The following is a 9,226-nucleotide window of genomic DNA, read 5'->3' as shown; positions in this document are numbered from 1 at the left end:
TTCTTATAAAGATGGTAGATTGCAAAAGGAATTACTGTACAGGTATCCCACACTTTTTAACTAAGTCTCTTAATTCCCTGCTTCAGTTTAAAACCCAGGTTATAGGAGTGCTCACCAAGGGAACCCTGCGTGGGACAGCCCACTCTATAAAGCCATTTTTGAAATATATTTCTCTAAACTTAGAAGTGGACCCTACACACCTACAAGATGCAAAGCCCTCCCTGCTTTCTTTATTTTCATGCTGTGACCTTTGTGGAAGCAGCCCCTTTGCTGCTGGTGCAAAGGGAAGGTGGGCAGCTGGAATGGTCACAGGGCGAGGGCAGCATTCCCACTCATGGCCACAACAAATATCTCACAGGCCCCTACCCTGTCAGCAAAGTGCATCCTTGAGGCAGTGACTCTCTGAACCCATCCAAAAGCCTCTCAGAGAGCTCTTCTAATTTTTAGGGTTTAGTTTGATTTGTATCATTTTCCTCTGTCTTATGTAGCCACAGAAGGTGGCCCATGCTTTTGACTGGGATGGAGAAAGCCACCATCCCTTGATCTAATTTCCTTTGACTGGTGCTGTGTTGTTTCCTCTGGTCAGAGACCCCTTTTCTTCAGAGGCCACTATAAGATTCCTTTTTCTGCCTTCTTGGAAACCCATCATTGTTCCTTAAATAAGATAATGAGCTTGCTATAAAGCTGACATTGGTTTAACCTGCAAATACAGAATTAACATTAATGCCATGCATGACTTTTGCCAAATCCTCGCCTTGTGTCATCACTATGATTGGCATGTTTGCAGCACACATCGCAGGAGCTTGATTTGGTTCACAGCTCTCAGTCATTTTTATGTTCAGACATATAATCTAATGAGGTGAAAATGGAAAGCAGCCCCTGAGCATTTGGCTATTGCTGGGAAAGAATGCAAATTAAATATTTGAAAGAGTGGGGCACAGGGTAGTGTGTCACGGAGCTTCGGAGTTCCATCAGGTGCCTCACCAGCTTGCACAGCCTTTGTGTCCACATTGTCTGCCTGCTGGATGGAGCTGAGAGACAGAAGAATGACAGTCTGGGGAAAAGAAAGAAAGACAGTAATTATGGGACGTATGTGATTAGCATGGTAGCCAGAGAAATTAAACCACTAGTCCCAGGAATCTTCCCTTCTATAAGGTACCTGTGGTGGAAGAGAAAAGCTCCACACTACAGAGTTCAGCTGGAATCCACTCCCTGCTAGTTTAGCTTGATTGCTTTTTTGGATACCTACTGTGGGGGTTCAGTTCCTTGACCTTCCTTTCTATAGAACTATATTGTCCTGCCACGAAGAAAGGCAGATTAAGAATTTACAGGGATCCTTCCATCACTAGACTCTGACAGGAGTGCTCAGGGAGTTCATTTTTCATGGCTTAAATTGCTCCAGGCCAGCATTCTTATCAAAAAGGTTTGGTTTAATGTAAAACACAGACTTCTTTTCTTTCTTTTTAATTTTAGCTTTGTATTAAACAGCACTACAAATTTCCCTTTGAACAGCAAGTCCTTGAGCTGCTTTCCTTTGAATAACATATAAATTTAGACTAAACTTTATTGTTCCTGGGCAAATCACTCTAGCTAAGAAGTTTATAATAATTATTAGAGAGGCAAAATGTTTTATATAACAGCTGAAAAGTCTGGAAAATTCCTGGTGTAATTAGACCGTGGGTTCATTGTTTGCTTGTTCTTTAAAGGTACCAGCTTACGGCATAGTTTCCAAACTTTGTCTTTTGGGTGCCTTGGGATCTCAACAAGGTCAGAAATAAAAAGAATTAACAGTCTGGTAAGCATTAGCTGGCACACCAACCATCTCTTCCAGCAGGATTTCCCCCCACACCCCCTAGCACACAGTGCTGTTTCTCCACAAACACATTTCCTCCATAATTTCTCACTGCTAATTCACTACACAGCTGTCATTCCTCAGATGGTGCTCCATGCAGGACAGGGCACTGGGGTGACAGGGAGAAGCCCTTTGAGTCCTGCATCAGTGCAGAGCTGCTCTCGGGCAAGGGGGAGCTCCAGGCACCCCTGAGCACTGCAAAATCCACTTTCTCCCACTAGCACCACAGGTACACTTAGGCTGGGAGCCACAGGTTCATTCCTCTTCCATCCATTAGGTGCTTTGAACTCCCACTCCATCTGCAAAAATGCCTGAACTATTAACTGCCAAGCTTCTGGGTACTCAGAGACAGGAAGCTGTTTCACTTTAGAGGGAATAATTAAATAAAAATTTGGCAAGAGAGATAGAGCTGCTGTTAGTGCAATTCTGGACTCTCCCATCAGAGACTCAGGAAAAGATTTCTGTCCCTGCTCCAAGGACATCGTGCATAGTCTTAGGCTAAAACTCCCTGAATAAAACACATGCAGCAGAGCAAAGGGAGTCACCAGAAGCCAGGTGTCCTTCCAACACCATGTTTCCATGTGCTCTTCCTCTGTTTCCCTGTCCTCTCATCAGTCAGACCCCACAAAGTCATGATTAGATGGCCCTAATCTAGAGCTACAACATCTCCAGAAAGTGACAGAAATAGCAGCAAAGGGAAGTGGAGCAGCAGATGAAGAAAGGACCTTAACCCTCACATCCACAATCCAGTCTATCAAAGTTGAGGTCTTCCCTGAAGCTGCTACCAGGCTGAGCAGTGTGGGTAAAGGAATTTGGAGAACTCTTATGTGTGATTCTTTCTGAGGAGCAGGTCTAAAACAGTCACCAAATGGTTTGGTGAACTCCAGGCAAAGGCGACAGCTGGAGACATTTACAGACAGACGGAGGGGTGTTACAACAGAAATGGAGGTGCCTAGAGTGGCATCTGAACAGAGATTTTGAGGATCTGAATTATGGACATAGAGCTAGATCCCATTTGGAATCCAGTCTTAAATTCCTATGGTGAAATAGAGGCCAACTGCTGCTGAAGCTTATGGGAATTTCACTATTGGCTTCAGCAATATGCCAAGAGTTCCTTTTGAGAGCTAGAATGGGAACACTTATAAATTATAAAAAATAGTCTATTTAGCAAAGAACATGCCATTTTCTCTAGCCCCGTGATCATAAACTATACATACATGAAATGAAATACAAATATTTAATATGGCACTTATAATTTCCAGAGAACAAATTACAAAAATATCCATTTTTTTTTCTAGTTCTGAAAGAATAACTTAGCTACCTTCTGCATGTAAACCTAGCTAAAATGCTTGTCAAGCATACTAAAAGTCTGGGGAATCAGTATCACAGTCAAAAATTATAGATGGATGGTTTCATACTTTGTGGGAAAGACTTGCTTTTCAAATAAAAAGTCTTAAAACTTCAGAGATATTGATGTATTCTCAGCTAACCAGATGCTGTATACTATCCGTGTGCCAGTATTCTCTCAGTGCTGGAAGAGAAATAGTTGAGACAACATATTTGATGGATTTGTTTAGGGATTTTGTATGCATATGGAAATAATTTGTTTCTCTATTGCAAAGTATGTTTGATTGTTCAGTATTAACATTTAACTAGAAAAAGTAGCTACAGTGCTCCCAGTTGTGTGAAGCACAAGCTAAACTAAACAATAACTGAAAAGCAGCTTCAGCATATCTCATGCTCATTAGGAGAATAAACGATGCAAAAATTAACTGATGACAGATATGCAGATTTCTATAACTCAACAGTTTAATGTAAGAGTCTTATTTGGTTCAGATACACAGAATGAAATCCTAAAGGACTGATGTGAGTCCACCTGCAAAAAAAAAAGTGGTTTGGTGAGCATCAACAGGTTATGAGAGAAAGTTTCACTGAAGTGCTAACTACAAAATGCAGTCCCTAAAGAAAGAAACAATACCTTGCTTGAATGTTCTCACTACAGAAAAATGCCAGTGTAAAAACTTTCTTCTTTTCTGTTCTTGGGGTTCCCAGAAGTGAGAATTTCGGATGGAACTGCAGCCACATGTGGCATGCACACTGCGAGCTCATGCACTGCAGGTGATACAGGAGGCATTGCATTCATTATGTGCACACTGCAGAGATGCACATGCACATCCAACTAAATGTATTCCAGACTGATTAGACTGGAATATCAGTTGTGCACACAGAGAAATAGCCAGCTTCTTTCTTCTTCACACAAGCTTCATTTCCAAGCAGCTTGGATTTCCCTGGACTTGTCATCTGATAGACCTGTTTTTTTTCTGTTCATAATCGGATGATGGTGAATAGATTCTTATTTTACATAATATATTCATCATTCCAAAGCATGATTTTGTCATCCTATTTTACCTTAATTGAGGTTGAAAGTTAAAATTTCCAGATGATATGCTTTCTTTCTCTGAGTGTTTACATGTAACTACTTTTCTGGTTTAAAGTTCACAAAGCAAATTCAAAATTTACTCTGCTTCTATTTATTGTTGCTCCAGCATAAGATCTGTTTTCTGGACAACTTTCTCAAACAAGCAACTTCAAATGCAAAATTTCTTTCAAAATTTAGTACTGACCCCAAAATAAACTGGAGAACTGCTGTGTTTTTTCTCTATTCAAATGCACAATAATTTTTTTTTTTTTGCAGTCAGAATCTGCAATAATATTTCTTTAGGCTTGTTTTTTTTTTGCAAACCAAAATACTTGTATCTATCTGCTTTACTCAATTTAAAATGTAATTTTTCTGAAGATGAGAAGACATAGCCAAATTGAAAATGGACCACTACATTTTGGCATACAATAGAAACCAGATTGTTTAGGTTTATGCAGAAGAAACAGCTAGAAATGGGGCCAGACTGCTTCCTAGACTGAATTGAAATCCCATCACTGGATTTGAAACTTTGGTTGTACATACCACAACAAATATTTTGGGGGGGCATTTAGGACATGGATAGATTTTATGATTTTATGATTTTATGATTTCTATGGCTTTATTATTTATACAGCTGTATTTCTCCTACCAGAAAAAGAAAGAAAAAAACCCCAACAAAACCCAAAAAAGCCAGGTTTAAATTTTTAATTATTTCACTTAACAATAAAGAACTTCCTAAGATCAGCATGCTTTCCAGAGGAATCTGGGAAAAAGTTACAGATGCCCATCCCTGGAAGTGTTTCAAGGCCAGTATGGATGGGGCTTTGAGCAACCTGGTCCAGGTTGACCCTTGTCCAGGTTGGCCTTCAATGTCATCTCCAACACAAGCAGTTCTATATTTCTATGAAAATTTGGCACCTGCCTGTGCATCCACATTTGCAAGTAAGTGCTTACATATTTGCAAGCTTTGAATCAGTGTATAAAAATGTCCTACAAAACTTGGAAGTAGAAATGAGCATGGCATCAAGCTGGAAAGGCAGAACAAGGATTTACATTGCTAGTAAATAAAACATCCATACAACCACTACCTTCGCTGAAGTCTTTTAATTTGTTCCCCAAGTCTCTGGGCTGAGTGCTGGGCTCATCCCAGGTGTGCTTGCTGTCCACTTTCCTCTTCCTCCTCATCTCCATCACAGGCTGTGGTGCAGAGTTGGTGGGTAGGGGGCTCAGATCCACATCCAGTGGGATGGGATGGGATCCCAAACAGACCCAAAGAGTTGGGCTGACCACTGGCAAGGCAGGCACTGGCCCTGACAGCTTTTGCCCACAGTTCAGCAATGCTTTTACACCTCAGTAATATCTTCACTCTGAGGACTGTGAAGCACTCTATTCAGGGATCTGAGTTTGAACATCCTTGCCTAGTTATGGAAGATGCCCACATTTCCCACCTCTCCTCTATCCTCAAATCCAGGGGTACTTGGGTGAGGAGTCCAGGGGCAGGAATAATTAAAGTCAAGTTATGAATTTAGAAAAGATACAAAGGTCTGCACTGAGGAAAGCTGTATCTAGTGTAGGCAATTATTCAGACTTTTCTAATCAATGTAAAATAGGTTAGGACTGTCTTAAGTAGGCTGAGAAAGCAGCTAAATGAGATGCTGTACAAAGAGATTGCCTTTCTTTCTCTGCATTTTCAATCTGATATTAATTTCAAAGCTATTTGGGATGAAAAGTAAGTTTTGTTATGAGATCTGTGTACAGGTACACCCTTCTCTGATCACACTAATGTCTCACTAGCAACAGAGAAATATGCTCTTAAATTTGGGAGAAAAATATCTGTCTATCCTTTCAGCAAACACGTATCACTTTGAGGTCCAGTAAATATTTGTATCCAGTTTGACCACTTTTGAGAAAAGAAAATTAAAGATCCCATAAGATTCTAAGGTTTAATTTGAATTTACCTTTTTTTTTAATATTGGGCTAATACAGAGTATTTCTATACAGACAAGTACCAAGAGGAACAAACTTCTTTGTGCATCTGGGATCAAAATGGGCCAGATACAGAGCTATTTTGAAAAAGAAGTGAATTTATTTATGTTTCATAGTGATATTCTCAAGCTATGCTCTCTGCTTCAGTCTTCATGAGTCTAAATCAAGTCTAAACCAGTGATCCCTTTATTCCAGACAATTTGGAAAGAGGCTGATAATCACTTCTTTCCATATCTGTCTATTAAAAAGAGAAAAAAATATAAAATAAAAAAGGAAAACCCCACCCTTATATTTAGCTTTACCTCCAAAAGAAGATTTCAAATTAACCCTAACCTGTAGTAGTGCACATTAACCATCCAAGGATTGCAGGAGAGCTCAAGTTGGAAAAGAATTTGGGAGGTCAGATGTGCTCAGCACCAAGGTCAGATAGGTCTGCTCAGGGCTGTGCCCCCTTGGGGCTGGAACCCCCCAGATTGGAGCTGCATAGACTCGCTGTATTGTCTGAACCTGTGGCCTCCAGCCTCAGGGGAGGGAGTTTCTCCCTCTATCCAGTCTGCACTTCTCTTATTTTAATTTATATGTGTGGTCTCTTGTCCTTCCATCATGTAGCACTGTGAGCAGCCTGGGTCTTACTTCATATAGTCCAAACATGCTGTGCACAGTAGACCTCAAGCCACAATAAATTTACCTATGCTTATGTTGTCACTGGCAGGTTGGGTTAAATTACTTTTGGAGACTGCACCGTGAGCTGGCAGCTTTTTTAAACCTGTTTTTTTTCTAGCCATAGTTGAAGCTGGTCAAATGTGTGCAGCCCTGAAAGTGCTTACCTTTGCAGACGAGGACTGTTCCCTTTGTGACAGTGTGACTCCACACTGAGTCTGTGTGGGAAGAAAAAAGTGTATGGGAATATTTGTATGGTCAGGTTGAGATAATGCAGGAGGATGTTGTGAGACTGAGCAAACAATAAAACAGCAGAATAAATTCATGGATATATATGTAAAGTGATATGTGGAAAGTAATCTTAACCTCATATATAAAATAATGGGCTTTGAGCTGACTGATACCCCTCAAGAGAAAGTCCCTGGGACTATGTTCTATAAAAACAACTCCTTCCTAGCAATCAAAAAAGCAAATGGAAAGTTAGGAATTATTAGGGAAAGAGTAGAGAGCAATCATAGCTATGCAGCTGTATAAACTTGTGTTTCTGTCTGCAGTTGTTGCCCCAGAAAGCACAGAGTAGAAATAGCAGAGGTTCAGAGGCGGGTGACAGAGGTGACCAAAGCTATGAGATGGCTTCTAGGAGAGGAAAAAGTCTGAGCAGAGTTGATTCTGCAGCCTGGAAAAGAGGTGAATAGAAGGGTGTTATGGCCAAAGTCCACCAGATTCACGACTCAAGCAGGATCTGCATTTTTCCATCTCTTCTACTGGGTATCATCCAGTGCAGCTAATAAGAGCCAGCTCCAAATTTAGCAGAAGGAGTCTTGATGCACAAGGAAGATGTGTGGAGCCCCTTATTCAAAATTATCTTGGGATAAGACTCAAAAGAGTGGTCTGTTGAGAATAAAGAAAAAAAACCAACAAAGTTGAGAAATCTCCTGACTGAAGCTAGTAGGAATCTGGGACGACATTCAGAAAAAATAGCAAATATGCTTGAATTGCCCTCACTCTTTTGGGGACATTTGCTTCAGGCCACAGTTGGAAACAACACATTGGGTTAGATCAGTCCTTACTCTGACAGAGTGTGGCCTTTTATATAGTTTTTGTTCAGGGCCTTGGTCTGTTTGTACTGAAGTTTTGATACCATTATGTATTCACTTTGTGACCATTATAAGGAAATAAACCCTCACAATAAAAAAATACATGATAAAAGTTCTACAGCTTGAAAATCAGGACTAAGACATTTTTTAAAAAAAAATAAAATTATCATTAAAATACTTTCTTTGTAAGCTAGTAAAGAAAGGTTTAACAAGAACCAGTGATGGCAGCTGAAGCTGGATTAGACAGACTCAATACAGGAGCAGTTAGGTAACATGCAATGCTACCACAAAGTGATACACAGAAGGTCAGGGTAGATGAGCTAATGTCCCTTCTGGCCAAAATATCTCGGAGTGTAGTGCTCTGGCAGCCACATGAATGTTGAAAGCAAACTCCAACTCAGTATGTTTTCTGTCAGTCACACTATATCTAGATAGGTTTTCATGCCAGGTTTTTAAAAACTTGTCCTGTTGATTTTATAACTTCATTTTATTTCTCTGGTTAAGGAGATAATATTGAAATTCTAGGACAGCTTAATGTCATGATAACCTGCTACCATCAGTTTGCATTTATTTGTGTAAATATTTGGTTTAGATTCAATTAATGCAATATTTTCATCTTTCATTTGAAAGATGTGTTTTGCTGGTGTTTTGCTTTTCGACTGTAGCTGCTCAGAAAATATGTTTTTTCTCCCTCAGTGAAGTTTTGATTTCCAGGGTTTTTTTTATTTTCACCAGAACCACAAGACCAGTGAGTCACGTATAGATTTGTCAATCAATAAAAGAATTGCTCATTCCCCACAGAACAATGTTAAAAGCTGAGAAGTGATTCTGGCATAGCATGCAGTGCCAGAACAGGGTCATAGGTTGGTTTTAAAAGTGAGGAAAAGAAGAAATATATGAGTAAACAAAAAAAAAATAAATAAAAATTATTATCAAATAAGAAATGCTTTGATGATTTCCTGGCCTTTTCTGAGTTAATACAGGTGATACCAGAAATTGTTGTAAGGTTACTGACTTCGGTCACCCTCCTGTACTCCCTTTGCACAGTCCATCCAGAAATCTATGCCTTCCTCTCTCCTTTGCATGCTCCCTCTCTCTCCGAAACTAAGGTTTCAAAATAATTTAAATCACATGTAAACAGACCTTCTGGTTTCAAATTTCCTTTGGAGTAGCCCATTAACTCTAATCACCTCTGATTCATAATTTTGGGTG

The sequence above is a fragment of the Cyanistes caeruleus genome, chromosome 2 (assembly GCF_971803275.1).
Source record: "Cyanistes caeruleus chromosome 2, bCyaCae1.hap1.1, whole genome shotgun sequence".
NCBI classification, from domain to species: Eukaryota; Metazoa; Chordata; class Aves; order Passeriformes; family Paridae; genus Cyanistes; species Cyanistes caeruleus.
The sequence above is the reverse complement of the archived record's forward strand: the minus strand, read 5'-3'. Positions refer to the sequence as shown.